At 36.6% G+C, this 16993-nt stretch overlaps 1 protein-coding gene across 3 annotated transcripts in view; it reads left to right on the forward strand.

The window, feature by feature from the left end:
* LOC105226683 (putative polypeptide N-acetylgalactosaminyltransferase 9) overlaps window positions 1-16993 on the forward strand; it is a 160099-nt gene that overhangs the window by 19114 nt on the left and 123992 nt on the right. The window contains exon 1 of one of the 3 annotated variants that reach the window (XM_049453731.1): window positions 15838-16283. The exons of the other annotated variants lie outside the window; for them this stretch is intronic. The gene's annotated coding sequence lies outside the window, so the exon portion shown is untranslated. Of the gene's footprint in view, window positions 1-15837; window positions 16284-16993 lie in introns of those variants that run through there. 3 annotated transcript variants of the gene reach the window in all.

Raw genomic sequence — 16993 nt, forward strand, 5'->3', positions numbered from 1 at the left:
AATTCCACATAGTACTTGCAACATGATGCATGTGGCACGCTTCAAACACTTGCGCATAGTTTCGCCTTTATTAGGTTAAGCACATTGCTTCTTCCATATTCTTTATTTTGATTATATCTCTATAGAAGGCAACGCCGTCGCCAACTGGTCTACTTCGACGTCTCTTTTGTTTTTGTTATCTTCGTTGTGTGCGTGCTTTGAAAGGCGCTTATGTTAATGATACTTTGTGCCATATTAGGCGGCTATTAATGGGGGAGTGTGTATGTGTTGACATTGCAAACATGCTCCCACAAGTCAATTATGTATGTATTCATTTATCATACATATATACATATATATATTTATATATACATATACATATATATTATCAAATCTGCATTCTTATTTCTGTCGTTTGGCATCATTCTCGTCGTTCTCATTCCTTTGCCTGCTTTGATAGCGGCTTTTCTATAGCTTATATATACATTTTTCCCTCCAATCTTCTTCGCTTGGCGTTGTAAGCTTATCCACTTAACCCTCTTAGCACAAAGTGGGTTGCTGAGGCGCGCAAATGTGGTTGAGTTGCAGCCAAAGTTCACTGTGAAAAAGTATGCGGCCACAAAAGAATGTCGGCTGAAGCGCTCAGTTTGCTTATTTTCATTGGAAAGCGGCTTCCTTCTGGTGGCTGGTAAGCGTTAATACTGAGCAAATTGCTTGAACAAACTTTGTCGGCTCGAAGTAGTTTAAAGCATGGGTTTGTATGCCCTTTTTATTTAGTTGGCCAATTAAATGGATATCAATATGGTAGGCATTATACCTACAACTGAGCCTTTAATAAATATTTCTTCCAAATATTCCCAATAAAGCGTGTCATATTACGTGTCCTCCATCACATGCAAAACTTGGTTCGAAGTCGCCTTGATGGAATAAGGGGCTGGCATCACGTAGGCGAAATTTTGAAGAACTCTTCAAATTGGCACAGATAGCTTATGAGGACTTCTGCTTAAGTATAGAGCAATATAAAAAAGAGTTTCACATAATCAAGAGAAAGTCGTGGTAGAGCTTCTGCAGCAAGTTAGAAAAGAAAATTGAGGTTGCTGTGCTTAGGAAACTACCATCCAAAAGTGGACTAGATGCAGTGAGGAAGCTTAACCTTGTGCCTATCCTCTGGATCATATTTATCTCAAAGGTCGGCAAAGAAGTCCCCATTTATTCGAACAAATATAGACCAATGAGTCTAACCTCATTCCTTTTGAAGGCACACGATTATATTCCAAGATTCCATCGGCTAATCTATCGAAACCACAATACGAGTATACCAAAAGTGGATCCACTGAGACTACATTTCGTTCGCCTCGCTGCTATTAAGTATAGAGAAAGCTCTGGAGTCTAAGGAGTGTATTTTGGGCGTCTTTATTGACATAAGCGGAGCATTTAACAATGTCTCCAATGGCGCAAATCTGGAAGAAGTCGGGATAGAGCCTTTATAATAAGGATAATAAAGGAGAAAAAATGGATAAAAGAATGGAACAAAGTCAGATAGCTCAGAGTAGAGTAAACATGGAATGCTAAGGAAGGTGTACTGTCCCTTATCCTAAGGTCACTTGTAGGAAATTTGCTTCTGGGAAAAAGTGAAGTAAGAGCACCTAAGCTGATGGTTTTTGGAGATGAAATAACTATACGATAGACGGGCACTTCTTCAATACAAGATTAGTGAAGTGATGAATGACGCTCTAAGGTCGTTCATGGGCGATATCGGCTAACCAAGAGTTAAATGCCCTAGAGACTGATATGATTTATAAAGAAAAAACCTCCAACGGGGTTTAGTTAACAAGTAAGGTTCGTACCAAGTATCTGGAAGGAGGTTTGGATAGCAAACGGGCCTAGAAACTCATTCTAGAAATCGGTTCCTTCAAAGAAAAATTCAAAAAAACACGCTATTGGTCTTTCAGAACTCACCAAGAGAGAACTTCAATGGTAATTCAATCAAAACACTCAACCAGTCTCCATTTGGAGAATCTCAAGATGTTAATACCATACGACCCGAGTATTAGAAAGTAAAACCTCCATAGTTTTAAGAAAATCCTTAGCATGCTTATTTCGACTCAAAGCTATAAAATTAAGTTCTTAAGGTGTAAGCTTCTTGTAAAGAGTCAAGAGTGAAATCGCCGCTTGGGAGGAATCCCACGATAGTCAGTTCTAAGTAACCAAAACGAACTTGGATTTTTATGCGCCCAAGGACCAACAACTCGGCACCTCTCCTTGAAATTACTTCAGGAAAAAGGAAACTTCTTGTAAAAAAGTGAAAACACCGTTTGGGAGAAAGCGCATGACAGTCAGGTCTAAGTAATCGGAACGGAGCTGGATTTTTATCTGGCCTAGGACTATCAACTGGGCAGCACTCCTCGAAATTATTTCAGGTACAATTGCTGACGCTTTAACAACAACAACAACAATATAGAAAGCTCTAACTTCGTGAACCCGTCGTTTTCTCCATGCAAATTTCAAGAGTTCTACTCTGAAGCTTGCTCCCAAAATAGTCGATATTTTTGCTAGTAAAGCTTAACTATTCATAGAGAGTAGAATTTGGCGTCTCTTGCAGTTATAGCGAGGGCGTATAGGCATTTTCTGCGAACTCCCGAATTCTACCATAATTACTCTACAAACAAATGTCTAATCACCGGTAATCACAATACACTGCAACACATCAATCAGAGCACAAATGTTGCGGTAAATGATGGCAGCTGCGCAGCCGAGATTGATGCTAACATTAGAACTAATTGATACTCATACAACTATATATGTGTATGTATTGCTATATACAAGTACATACACATATACAAAAGGTATACATGCCGTTATTACGGTCGCTGTTTGTGCAGATGGCGCCTGTTATCAACAACGTCATCAACAACATCAACGCAATTTCCGCTGCTAATGTGCCGTTATGCACGCAAGTACAGAAAAATACATACATACATACATATGAAGACACATAGATCTGGGTACACATATACACACAAAGTCATTTTCGTACAACTTTCAGCTGATCTAATAAACCGTTAGTGCAGCTTGCGAGTGTATATGTAGTTGTGTGGGTATACATATCTTTACAAGTATGTTTGTATGTATGCAAATGACTTCCTCTTACCGCCAGGATATTGTGGCAAGCTTTTCTGAAGTACATTACCAGAAGATTAAGCGTGATTTTTGTGAGACAGGGGATTTGGTTTGGCAATCATGAGGCAGCATATGGCGCTAATTTTGCCAGCGAGAAAAAATTTGCTTGGATTTTGAACATGCTTTCGCAAAATCAAAATGAAAACTTTCATTTATAAATTTCATTATTTTCTGCTGAAAATTGTTTCCCATGAAATTTCACCTTTCGGCATTCATTAAAATGCCTAAACGGTTAGTTTTCCAAATTAATTCATTTATATTGTAATTATATGTTGACGAAGACAGACAAACATATTTAATCACACATACATACAAATAAATATATAATTGCACATCCCGTTCCCAGCCAGTCGCAAGCTGTCGTTGTAATTATTTCCATCGCTACCGTTATGTTGACCGCTAGCAAAAGCAGTGATAGAGTTAACGGCTTTTGATTGCCACCAAACAAGGCAGGCAGGCAGCCAGGCGCTGATGCTCGCCACCGAGTTGATTGCGCCGTTCGAGGGCATCTGGCTACTGAAGACGTCATTGACTTGCCATCGACATGTTAGTCGGGCATTCGTTCATTTTAGTCGCACTGCAGCCAGGCCATAACATGTTTGTTTGTTGGCATAACGGTGAAGTTGGCGCATAAATATTTGTTATTTTTATTTTTTCTCCCAGCAAGACGGTGAAACTACTCTCTTCAATGCGAAATTGTATTTATTGCAACTTGCACAACAAGTTTGACAATTAACGGTCACTTGCCGGATACAATGTAATCGATGCGTGACAGCCGCGAGAGCTGTAATTTGATATTGAAAATTAGTAGAGACAGGACAGCCATTTATTTGGAAGAATTGATGAGCTTTAAATACATACATACATACATAAATATTTGCATAATTATTTTTTGATGGTTCAACGGTAAACATAACGGTAAATGCGTATAGTTGCAAGTGAAAAGCTAGAGCGTTGCCACTTAGTTGTAAATTTTAAATCAATTTTTTTTTTAATATATGGAGTATGACCTTAAGAGGTTTATGTTAATAGTTGGTAGTTGACTAGAGTTGCCACCTATTTAATTTAATTTCGTCAATTTAATTTATAAATAAAATTTATTTAATTTAAACAAAAGAAAAATAGAGCAAAAGAAAAAAATAAATCAAATTTAAAGTTCAATAAATTTGTAGAATTTTTTTTGAAAAGAGTTAGGTGGCAACCATTGAAATTTCTATAGCGAAAATTTAATGAATTTAAACACTACACTTTTAAGACTTTAAAAAAATTATAAAAAAATATTTTTGAAGAGGGTTGCCACCTGTTTAAATTTTTTTAAATAAAATTATATGAACAAAAATAATGAAACGAAAAAAAAACAAATTTTATCAAAAAAATTAACTGAAAATTAAATATTGCAAATGGCAAGCTTAATATATTTGGAGAAATTATTTTGTGAAGAATCAGGTGGCAACCTTTGAAACTTGTAGAGCGAAAATTTTATGAGATGAAAACATTATAATTTTAAGATCTTAAAAAAAAATAAATAACAAAATATATTTTTTAACAGGGTTGCCACCTGTTCAAATACTTTTTACAATAAAATTATTTTCACAAATACATATAATGAAACAAAACAAAACAAAAATTAACAAACGGAAAATAAAAATAGCAAATTGAGAACTTTTTTGAAGAAATTCTTGAGAAGGCTTGCCACCTGCTTGAAATTTGAAAAGCGAAAGTTTAATAAGTGGAAACACTATTTCACTAAATATTTCTTCAGAAAAACTTATAAAAGAAATATAAAAAAAAATATAATTAGGGTTGCCAACTGTTCAATTCAAATAAATTAATAACAAAAATGAAATATAAATTAACAAATAAGAAAAAAAAATTTTACGTAAAAATAAAATAATCTAAACTTGACTTAACTTGACTAAGTTATTTTGTGTAGCGTTGCCACCTGCTTGGAATGCGTAAAGCGAAAATATAATATGATGGAAAACACTAACATATTAATACATTTGAAAACTTATAAAATGAATATACAAATATATTTTTAAATAAGGTTGCCACCTGTTGAAATTTGTTTGAAAAAATTAAATTGAAACAAAAAAAAATAAATATAAACAAACAAAAGAAAAATTGACAAAAGTAAAGTAAAATAATACAAATGTAAAGTACAAAAAATTGGAGAAATTATTTTGAGCAGGGTTAACACCTACTTAAAATTCGTAGAGCGAAAATTTTAAATTTACGATAAGAAAATTAAAAAAAAATTATAAATTAAATATCAAAACGTTTTTAAATAAGGCTTTAAATTAAATAAAAATTGACAAAAATAAAGTAAGTATTTTGAGCAGGGTTGCCACCTGCTTGAAATTTGTAAAGCGAAAATTTTATAAGATGATGACACTACAATATGAAGATCTTTAGAAAAACTTAGAAAATATATCATAATTTTTTTACATAGGGTTGCCACCTGTGTAAAATTCGTAAAACAAAAACTAAAATAAAAATGCTTGAATATGAACACCTTTGGAAAATTTAAAAAATATATACATACATATGTATATAAACTTATAATTTTCAAGAGGGTTGCCACCTGTTCAAATATTGTTACAATAAAATCAAACTTATAGGAAGAATACAATTTAAATATGACACAATTTTCTAGAAAAAAAGTTTGATGAGGGTTGCCACCTGATTCAGCAATACGAAAAATTAAAAAAAAACTTGCAAAAAAAGTATTGAAATACGTTTTGAGGGAAGCTAAAATTTTTCCTAACATCATTAGATAATTAATGTCATTTGTGGTGGCAACCCTATTACAAAAGTATAAGAAATATACTCACTAATCATAAACTCAATATGATTGAACATCTATCATAAAACCTTACAACCAGAAATTGTGGAAAACGCTTGCGAGTGTTTTACTGAGCAAATGGCAATCCCTCTAAGCCTTTCTAACTCTAATTTGAACATCGATTTTTTCCGACTAACTTCCGGTATTTATGTATGTACTAAATACCCACTTTTATAGCTACTGATATCACGATTTATTCGCAATCATCATTTCCTAATGAACTTCGAATTCACACACTAAACTTATCCAGGCCAACCGTGCTCTCATGCGGGATGTGCACATTTCGCTTTCGCAAATTTTCTTTTAATTTCCCAACATCATTTTTCTTCGGAGATGCGCTGAAGCATTTATTGCCGTAATTGCACTCTGTGCTACTTACGAGAGTGTATGTATGTATGTATGTACATATGTGTGTGGGTAAATATAGACTGTGGCAAGTGTGTTGTGCGCCAAGCTTTGATTAAAAATTTCACGGTCGACACGTTTTATGATTATTTGCCAGCTTCAGGCGGCTGACTGCTTAACGCTCTTGGCTATCTACTAATTTCACATAATTTCCAACACTTTGATTTGCAATTGGAAGAGGAGAGCAGCACCTCGTACATGTAGAGATTTGCTTTTGTTTTTATTTCATTTTTTGGTATTAGTAAGCGTGCTGGTGGCGATAATCGCCAAAGTGACCATATACATATGTTAGCGGACACATGGATTTATATAGATGATAAGCTGAATTACACGGTTACTTGTAGACTCACCCAAGATTGGTGAATTTTAGACCAATGAGGTTATAGTTAATATATGCAGATATTTGTATACAGAAAAGTTATTAAAGAACATCTTTTTGTCAAAAGATCTGATCTCTCTAGGCATATCAAATCCCAAAGGTAAGACACTACAGCCTTCATAAATGAAATGAGTCACTGTTACACTAATTTTTTCTTAAAAAATTTCGAAAAATATTTTCAAATTCAGTTTTTCACTATCAATAATATAAAACTAAAAAGTCTCTCTAGACTTGTGCGAGTAGTAAAATGCATATAATTTAACGAAATAACTAAGAAATTGCTTTCAAATTGATTTCGACAAATCAGCCGACAGGTTCAATTTTCGACCACTTTTTGCAACAATTGGAACCGCATGTCAGCACGAGCCGAACATTCTCTTCGAAGGCGTCAATCGCCTCGGGCTTATTGGTTCAGACTAGCGGCTTCCCATAAATCCACAAAAAATAGCACTACCTTGGAGGCCAAACCACAGTCCCACGATATTATAAGCCGCTTAATTTTTGTAGCAATATGGACCAATGATTCCATCTGCCCATAGACCTACAGCAAACAGAGACTTAAAGATGTAACGACGCCTGAGCAATGGCTAGAAAATTACCATTACTCCAAACGTGAATATTTTTTCTATTAAAGAACAATGAAAAGAAATTTCTGCCAAACTCATAGTGCTATGCAGAAGGAGCGCAAATATCTGCCCCGTTAAAATCGGGAAGACCTCACCAAATCGTTCGATAGCAAACGATGTTTCAGACACGGTGATTCTCGCTCATTTTAGCTCTGTCTGCTCTAAACGTACAATACGTACGTACTACTGATGATCTTGACATCGTAGGCCATACCAAAAGTTCCGTCAGCGCAGTAGATGAAAAAGAGGCGAAAGAGAGTTGGTTTTCTAGTGAGCGAGGGCAGGAAAAGTATCCGGAGACCACATACAAACCTACCTCTCGTCCTGGGAACTACCTCACTGTTGGTAGCTACAAATTTTAAAAAGTTAAGGAGTTATACTACCATATATACGGGGTTTGACAATTAAGTAATGCGACTGATTTTATTGCCGCGCTTGTGGTAAACCTGTGACCCTTTCTCTTTCTTTCTTTCTCGACATCCCTCCCCTCTCCATTGATATATGTACCATGTTTATTTCCTTTTTTGATAGCCGTGGAATCGTCCACAAAGAATTCGTTCCACCGGGGAAAATCAAGTCTACTATTGCCAAGTATTCGAAAGATTGCGACAACGAATCAACAGGGTGCACACAGACATCGCTCGTTACTGGATCCTTCATCAGGACAACGCACCGTGCCACACCGCCCTCAGCGTGTCCCAGTATTTGACCTCTAAAGGTATCGCCGTGTTGCAACAGTCGCCTTATTCGCCCGACATGTCCCCCTGTGACTTTTTTGTTTCCTAGAACAAAATCGGTGCTCAACGGAACCAATTTTGAGTGGATTACGGACATCCAGGCGGCGGTGACGAGGGTACTCGCGGACATCCCAGTCGAAGCGTTCCAGAAATGTTACGAAGCATGGAAAACGCGGCGGAATCGCTGTATAGCTGCCCAAGGGGACTACTTTGAAGGAGAGTTGTAGAATAATTTTCAAATATACGGTTTTTATGGAATCAGTCTCATTACTTAATTGTCATACCTCGTAAGTTCTGAATTCAAGGCCACGTTGGCTCCTAAAACTTAGCATGAGAATGCTGCCTCTAATCTTTTGACAATATTCCCCCTCTGTTCTTTAGACATTTGGAGCCGGTGTAAAGCATGAAGACTTTTATTTCAGACTTTGTAGTTTCGTGAAGACGGCTCTCTCAAATATTTTACCGCTGGGTAATCATAATGCTTCACATTAGTATGCAAACATTTCATTACTTGTACATAAGTGTGTTTCTGACATGAAAGCACCGAGTTGCGGTTCGCTGTGGCACGCTCTTTGACTTTCGGATCAAAGCCGACGAAGATTCCACAAGCAAAAGTGACCGCCGGCAAAGCGCGAAAATACTTTAGCAACAATTGAGAAAGGCATGCATTGGCTTAGCTGTGAATTTCGCCAATTTCTTTGAAATCAATTTCTACGATACACGCTGAAGCTTCACGCGTACACTATGCCAACACAACAGCTGTAACAATCTAGGTGCTGAGGCTTGTACGTATGTCCACCTAGGTATATGTATATGTATGTCTCTAGCAGCCGCTGCATCTTCTTTTCCAACATTTATGGTTGCTATGATTTTCTCCTAAATAAAAATGAAAAATCTCAAACAAGTGTGGCAAGTGGCTGTTTGTTGCAAGTACACTACAAACATAGCAACAACAACATAGACGGTTAGCAGCTGTGGCTGAGCCGCCACACTATTTGCCAGCGCATCGATTCGTACGCCGATTTCGTAGGATGTCGCTGTTGGGCAATTCGGTTTGCATTGTTGTTGTTGTGTTGTTTGGAGTCTTGATTGCGGCAAGTTGACAGCTGCTGCCGTTAAAAGTTGCCACATTAGCTGTTTGCCGTTGCCTTTACCGTTTGCTGTCTATCGTTGTTTGTTGCCTGCAAAAGATGTCAGCTCATTTTTGTTGCTTGATAGCTTTCTTAATTCGCATTGTTGATTTTTGTTGCATGGTTGCCACGCAGACATATATTATGTATGTATATATATAAAGGAAAAGAGGAGCAACTGTTGTGCTTACGCTAAACGAAATGTCAACAGTGACTTTACAAATAAAAACAATTCGATAGCAGACAACATCAACAAAGCTGCCACTTAGCTGTGGCAAGTTAGGAATTTGTAGCACTGCCACGCTTTCTTTTCTGCGAATTTTCAACAGCTTCCCATTTTTCCTCAGACTTTTCACAATGCTATGCTTTTATATGTACATATTACATACATATAAATGTCTACATAAGAAGCGGCTTCGCAGACACTTGATTACTTTGTCTTGCAACTTTTCGTAGACGCTTTTCTTTGCTTCAAGTTTCTTTTATTTTTTTTGTTCAAATTTCTTTTTATATTTTTCTTTTATTTTCCTTCATTTCTAACCAGTTACACTGCTTTAAATGCCTCTAGTTAGAAAATTACAACTAGTTAGAACTTGCAACATGCAACATGCCTCATGTCACATGCTACTTATTTAGTTATATGTATGTATAACTGCAATCTAATGTTCGTTAGCGGCTACCGATTGCTGCTAGTTTTTTTCGCCATTACAAAGTTGTTGTTGTTGTAAAAACATAGCACCTGCTCTCCTGTCTCGCTCGCTGCTAGTTAATGTTTGGTGGTGCTTTAGTCTCGCCGCTTTGCTGCTTTAATTGACGGTAATTCTGACTTGATTGGCAGCGGAGAAATTGCTAAAAGCTTTGCTAAGTGGAAATTTAGTGGAATTTAATTAAATACCGTTTCACTTTATTAAGGCGATACAGGCGAAGCTTTGGGCGCTTCTAACTGGTTTGCAAACAGATAAGTGGCGAGATAAACGGACTGATTAAACTGACTCGCAGCAAGCATTAATTTTAAAATTTATTTTCGTTATTTCAGCTGAAAGTTGAGAGCCGCAAATTTTCTTATTATCAAAAAAAACTTTTTCGCAAATGAGTTAAAAATGGTTTTTGCTCATATCGAGCTCTAGGAAGCTTTAAACTTTGATCTTGTACAAAAGTTACTGGGCCAGTGTAAACTAAGACGTCTCTAAGTTCCGCCAAACCCAAAAAATTAGTTTGTTGTAGGTGGTTGCTGTCTCAGGCATCAACTATAATGCTTCTGCATATCGAGCAGGAAGCAAGTCACATATTAATTAAACGAAATTTTCCACAGTCGAGACCAGTATTAGCTTGCGTTCAACTTCCATCAACTATATCCGAAATCAAAACTAAAGAAAAGCAAGTTTCGACTAACAGCCAGTACGAACATCACGAAATTCATAATCATAGATATAAGTACTTATAAAATATATAGTCTAGAGCTCACAAAGCAGGCTTAGAATCCTCATATACTCTTTTACATATATTATGTGAAGGGTCACTTTTCGGATCTGATTAAAGAAAATTGCGAAATATGTGTTCAGGAGCTTGATATCAGCTTCGAGATGCTCTTGTTATGTAGAGAAAGCATTAAACTTACTTTTAAGATGATCCACTTGTCCACATATTCTTACTACTATACACTAAAAAGAGTAAAACTTTGTTCATAATATTAAGATTCATAATTTATTCTTTAAAATCTATGTCGTCCTTCGCTAGGCCCTATGCACTTGTGCCCGTCTTTTTCCAATCCTCAGAAGAGTTGTTAAAGACAATTTTCGGAATAGTCTCCAATGCGCGTAACGATTCATGTTCGTTGTCTTCAATTGACAGAACACGGTTTCCTTGAAGCAGTCGTTTGACTTTGCTGAATAGCCAGAAGTCACACGGAGCTAAATCAGGCGAATACGGTTGCTGTGGCACGATATTGGTTAAAAATTTGGCGAACAACTTACAAAAAATCAATACAATATGCGAAGGTGCTTTACCGTGATGCAAAAACGAAGGGTGGTCGACCCATAATTTCAGCCTCTGTTTAGATACGAAAGTCGGAAAGAATTCGGGGTGCGCCACACCTCGTTAATCAAAGAAAACTGTCAACATAGCCTTGATTTTTCATCTACTTTGAAGTGGTTTCTTGGCTTCAGGTTATCTTTGTCGACTGTTAATCATAGATTCTCAAGTACAAATTCCTTTATTTTTTGACGTGTTGGTCATCAATTGATGTTGTCCTAGACGTGTTATGTCATCAACGCGTTCGCGACCCTCTTTGAAGATCAGACTGCCTTGGAAGGGGTTTGATTTTAATAGTTACATACAGGTTAGAGCTCCCTCTACACCTAAAAGGTGAAGAGTTTTAGTAGGTTAGGTGGATAAGATTTCAATCTATAACGGCGCTATAGGGACGACTTATCGTTTGAGGATCTTGATATTTTTCATTATCTCTTTCCGTCTACCAAACTCAGATAGCATCTTGCAAGCGGTAGAAACTGGCATGGAGAAGACCTGTGATTCTATTGAATAACCACGGAAGGATACAGTGTGCGACCATTTACACGATCCATACAGGCGGCACTACTTGCCTTGTCGTCGCCAAAGAGTAATGCCAGCGTAGTAAACAAATTTAGAAATGCTTTGAGCTCGCTAGTAGGTCAACTTAACTTGGCCGTAAGTTGGGAATTCCATTTTCGACAACAAGAAAGCAAGCAAGTTGGTCAGGGCAGGAAAATATTCAGACAATTCGAAAGTAGAGAGCCGAAAGAAATTTATAACCAGATTCCGAATAGTGAAGACGAAGACGAAAACTAAGAACTTATAGCCATTAAATACTGTGTAAAGAAACTGTAAAAAAACGCAAAATATTTAATTATTCATCAGTATTTTTTTGTGTCACCTTCTAAGTGATCCCCACCAGATGTAAGATACTTATGCAACAATTTTTGCAGTCCTCGAAACACTTTTCATAAGCACTTGTTGGGATGACCTTTAGCTCCTTCAGCGAATTTGGTTTTATCTCTTCGATCGACTGAAAACGGATTCCACGGAGAGGCAATTTCAGTTTGGGAACAAGAAAAAATCTCACAGCGCCAAATCTAGTGATGATGGTTCATCAATGTTATTTATTGAGCTTTTGGCTTTTAATTCGGTCACAATCGTAGCTCGATGCGATGGTGCATTATCATAGTTCAAAACCCGTGAGTTGTTCTTCCACAATGCCGGACGTTTTCGACAGATGTTTTGACGTGGTCTTATCGACCGTCTATCCCTCTGGAACAAACTAATGGTGCACCAAACCACGACTATCAAAAAAGCAATGAGCATCACCTTCCTTTTTGAGTGACTTTGGCGGCCTTTTTTTTGTCTCGTTTTTTTCCTCCATTCCTATAATTCTTGACTTGTTTGCATGTCAAACTCAGACATCAATGTCTCCTAGGCTATTATAATGTTCTCCATAAATGTAGAGAACTGAGATGGTAGTCCTTTTGAAAAAAATTCTCTTTATCGGGACGAGTCGTACAAGAAGTTCCATTAAAGAATCCGAAGTACATTCTCTATAATTTATGAATTTGTTTAGGCATGACGAGAGTACATAATCTGGACGCTACTTTTTCTTGCCGGTTTACTATTTTTAAGTTCTCAGAAGCTAGCTCCCGATAACACGAAAGCTTGTTTCGCTTTTTATTTGGAAGATAAAAAATGTAGCGTTTCCAGTTGCTACCGTTTTTATTTTAACTAGGCGTGAAAGAGGTTTTTATATATGTGTGAGTAAATACACATATATACTTATGTGTTCTAAAATTCAAAATTAAACAAAAACAAGAAATAATAACCAAGTAAATATTGAAAGTAGTAAAGCAAGAGCCGCGACACCCCAGCGATACCAATTAAAAGATATACACAATACACGTACGTATAGTATGTGTACCATATAAAGGGTGATTTTTTAAGAGCTTGATAACTTTTTTTAAAAAAAAAACGCATAAAATTTGCAAAATCTCATCGGTTCTTTATTTGAAACGTTAGATTGGTTCATGACATTTACTTTTTGAAGATAATTTCATTTAAATGTTGACCGCGGCTGCGTCTTAGGTGGTCCATTCGGAAAGTCCAATTTTGGGCAACTTTTTCGAGCATTTCGGCCGGAATAGCCCGAATTTCTTCGGAAATGTTGTCTTCCAAAGCTGGAATAGTTGCTGGCTTATTTCTGTAGACTTTAGACTTGACGTAGCCCCACAAAAAATAGTCTAAAGGCGTTAAATCGCATGATCTTGGTGGCCAACTTACGGGTCCATTTCTTGAGATGAATTGTTGTCCGAAGTTTTCCCTCAAAATGGCCATAGAATCGCGAGCTGTGTGGCATGTAGCGCCATCTTGTTGAAACCACATGTCAACCAAGTTCAGTTCTTCCATTTTTGGCAACAAAAAGTTTGTTAGCATCGAACGATAGCGATCGCCATTCACCGTAACGTTGCGTCCAACAGCATCTTTGAAAAAATACGGTCCAATGATTCCACCAGCGTACAAACCACACCAAACAGTGCATTTTTCGGGATGCATGGGCAGTTCTTGAACGGCTTCTGGTTGCTCTTCACCCCAAATGCGGCAATTTTGCTTATTTACGTAGCCATTCAACCAGAAATGAGCCTCATCGCTGAACAAAATTAAAGCGCGAAACACATTTCGAACCGAACACTGATTTTGGTAATAAAATTCAATGATTTGCAAGCGTTGCTCGTTAGTAAGTCTATTCATGATGAAATGTCAAAGCATACTGAGCATCTTTCTCTTTGACACCATGTCTGAAATCCCACGTGATCTGTCAAATACTAATGCATGAAAATCCTAACCTCAAAAAAATCACCCGTTACTATATGTATGTATGTATATTAGATAAACCTTCAACCACATCGATATATGTAGCCCGAATAGTAGGTTCGCCTCCACATAAATAATTTTCGCTTATCAGTAAGCGCACAAATTATTTACCGCAATTCCAGAAATACATTCATATGTAGGTTCGATACCGAGAAGAGCTGCCAGAAGGCGCTGCGATTACAAACTCTTATATTTGCGCTCACGCTGCTACGCGAAGACTTGTAGCACTCTTTATGTAAGTTTCATACATCGAAAGAGCGGCGACAAAACATTTTGCTTTGATATGACACTTTTATCAAATTATTACACATACAATGTATTCGCAAAGTTATAGTTGTGTGCAACAAAATTGCAGTGAGTGACTGATTAGTTGGCAGCAACAATTTTTGAGTTCCATCTGGTATCGCAAAGGATATGACTGGTCTATGCGTCGCTTATTGGCCTACCAGTTTAAGCTAACCTAACCTATTTAGAGGCATGTCCATAAGAAGTAATGTATTGGGTAGTCGAAAAAGTCTTTTCGTATTTCTAATCAAACTTCAACTTATTTTTCTTTATATTTATAATGAACTTTGATGAACCAAATATGTACCATTTTCGCCCATACTTTTTGCCATTTTTCCACTAGAGACATTATTCCATCAGTTTATAACTTTTCTGGTGTCTCGGTGAAAACCTACGACAAGTAATTTTCACAGGCTTCTCTTGAAGTCAACTTTACTCCATTAAGGGAGTTCTGCAGTAACCGAAACAAATGGTAGTCCGATGGTACAAGGCTCTCCCAAATTTTTCGGAGTCATCAAAAATGTGTGTGGTCTAGCGTTGTCTTGATGGAAGACGAAGCCCTTTAAAATTATCAGTTCTGGCCGTTTTTTTGTGATTACTTGCTTCAATCTCATCAGATTTTGACAGTAAAGCGTAGAATCAATCGCTCGACCAGGCTGGTGCAGGTCATAGTTTATGATTCCTTTCCAATCCCACCAAACAATCAGCATAACTTTTCGAGGCGTCGATACTGGCTTTGCAACTGTTTGTTGAGCTTCACCACGCTTGAACCATGATCTTTTTCGCTTATTATTGACGTATTTGATTCACTTTTGTCTCCTGTTATCATTCGCTTCAGAAATGTTTCGATTTCATTTCGTTTCAACAATGAATCGCATATGTTAAGTCGGTCCATTAAATTTTTCACAGACAATTCATGTGGTACCCAAACATTGAGCTTCTTTTTGCAGCCAGCCTTTTTTCAATGGTTCAAAACCATTTGATGATGAATGTTAAGTTCCCTACCGATATCATGGCTGCTTATGTGACGGTCCTGGTCAATCTTTTCCACAATTACTCGACTTTTCCAACGATAAGTCGACCAGAACGAGGTGCATCTTTCGCATCAAAGTTTCCTGACCGATTTCCGAACTGAAGAAGGCAATAAATACGGAATTTAAGTATTCCCGGACCAATAAATATAATACTGAACCGATCCCGAGAGACTAATCCTTGCTAAATAAGTAATTCAAAACTCTTGAAAACCTAACCATTTCCATCTATACAGCAGTTCACTGCATTTTTATTGCTCACCACTGCTCGCGACCGTATTATACACTTGTGTATGTATTTTTATCAGTTGCACTGCAACGCCACTCGATTTCAGTCAGTCTTCAAGCTAGTTAGCCGCTTGTGCTGCAGAGAAAAAAGTTGCTAAAAGTTAGTTGAGTGCTATTAGACGGCGGCGTCGGAAGTTTGGCTAGAAAAACAATTAAAACAAAAACATTACGCGAAACTTAAACGAATAAATCTGCGCAGTTCTAACGAGTCCGTTTGGCGACTGTTAAGCCGCGTGCCGAAGTGAGCGGAAGCGTAGCCTAAGAGCTAGACGGGTGCACAAAGGAATTGGAAATTTGTGAAAACAAAAAAAAAAAAATTAAGCAAATTTAACGGAATTTATGTTAACGTGGTGTGAAAAGAAAATCAAATTGTGCAGCGTTGCCATATGCCTTTAATAAAGTTGATGAAGTGAAAATTTGGATTATGTTGAAACATTTCTGCTCAAAAAAAAACAACAATAAAATGAAATAATAATAAATTATTAATTTTTTTTTGCAATTTCCTGTAAGTGGCTGATTTAAGTACATAGAATTTATAAATATTTAATTTTTTATTTCTTATTAAATTTTTTTATATTGAATTTTAAACAATTTATCGTTTTTTATCGAACACATGCCAGCTATACGCCTAGAAAACATGATAACAGGCAAACCGTTTGTTCAAGCATTATGGACACCAGTATGTGTGTATATCAGGTCCAATAACATCTAATTTATCATATTGATTCTATTCTGAATAAATTCGTAATCTGCACACTTGAAAAATTAAATTTTGTTAAGATATCCCATGCAACAAAAAAACATTTTTTCTATGGCTGTGATATATACTCGTATTTGCTTATCATAAACAAAATTGACCATGAAATGCGCCAAGATATAAATCTCTTGAAAGCTTTCAATTATCTAATCGAGAATAATTTGTTTAATTAACGGTACTTCTCAAATTTTTTCCTTACGTATTTGGCAAGAAACAACTGCTGCCACTTGAATTTAAGTCATTTTTAATAACCACGAAATATATTTACAATATTTTTCATAAAATTTATATGATGCACTCCTAAATGTTGGCCACATGTACTAGTGGCCACGCAAAACTTACCACTATATTTTCTCAAATTTTTTTTTCGAACTTTTTCGTTCGTTCGAGACTTTTTTAAATTTGGGTTCTTTGATGTTTTTGGTAAGCTCAAGTAAACTTAATTATATTCTCTAATT

Source organism: Bactrocera dorsalis, chromosome 3 (genome assembly GCF_023373825.1).
Source record: "Bactrocera dorsalis isolate Fly_Bdor chromosome 3, ASM2337382v1, whole genome shotgun sequence".
Lineage (NCBI taxonomy): Eukaryota > Metazoa > Arthropoda > Insecta > Diptera > Tephritidae > Bactrocera > Bactrocera dorsalis.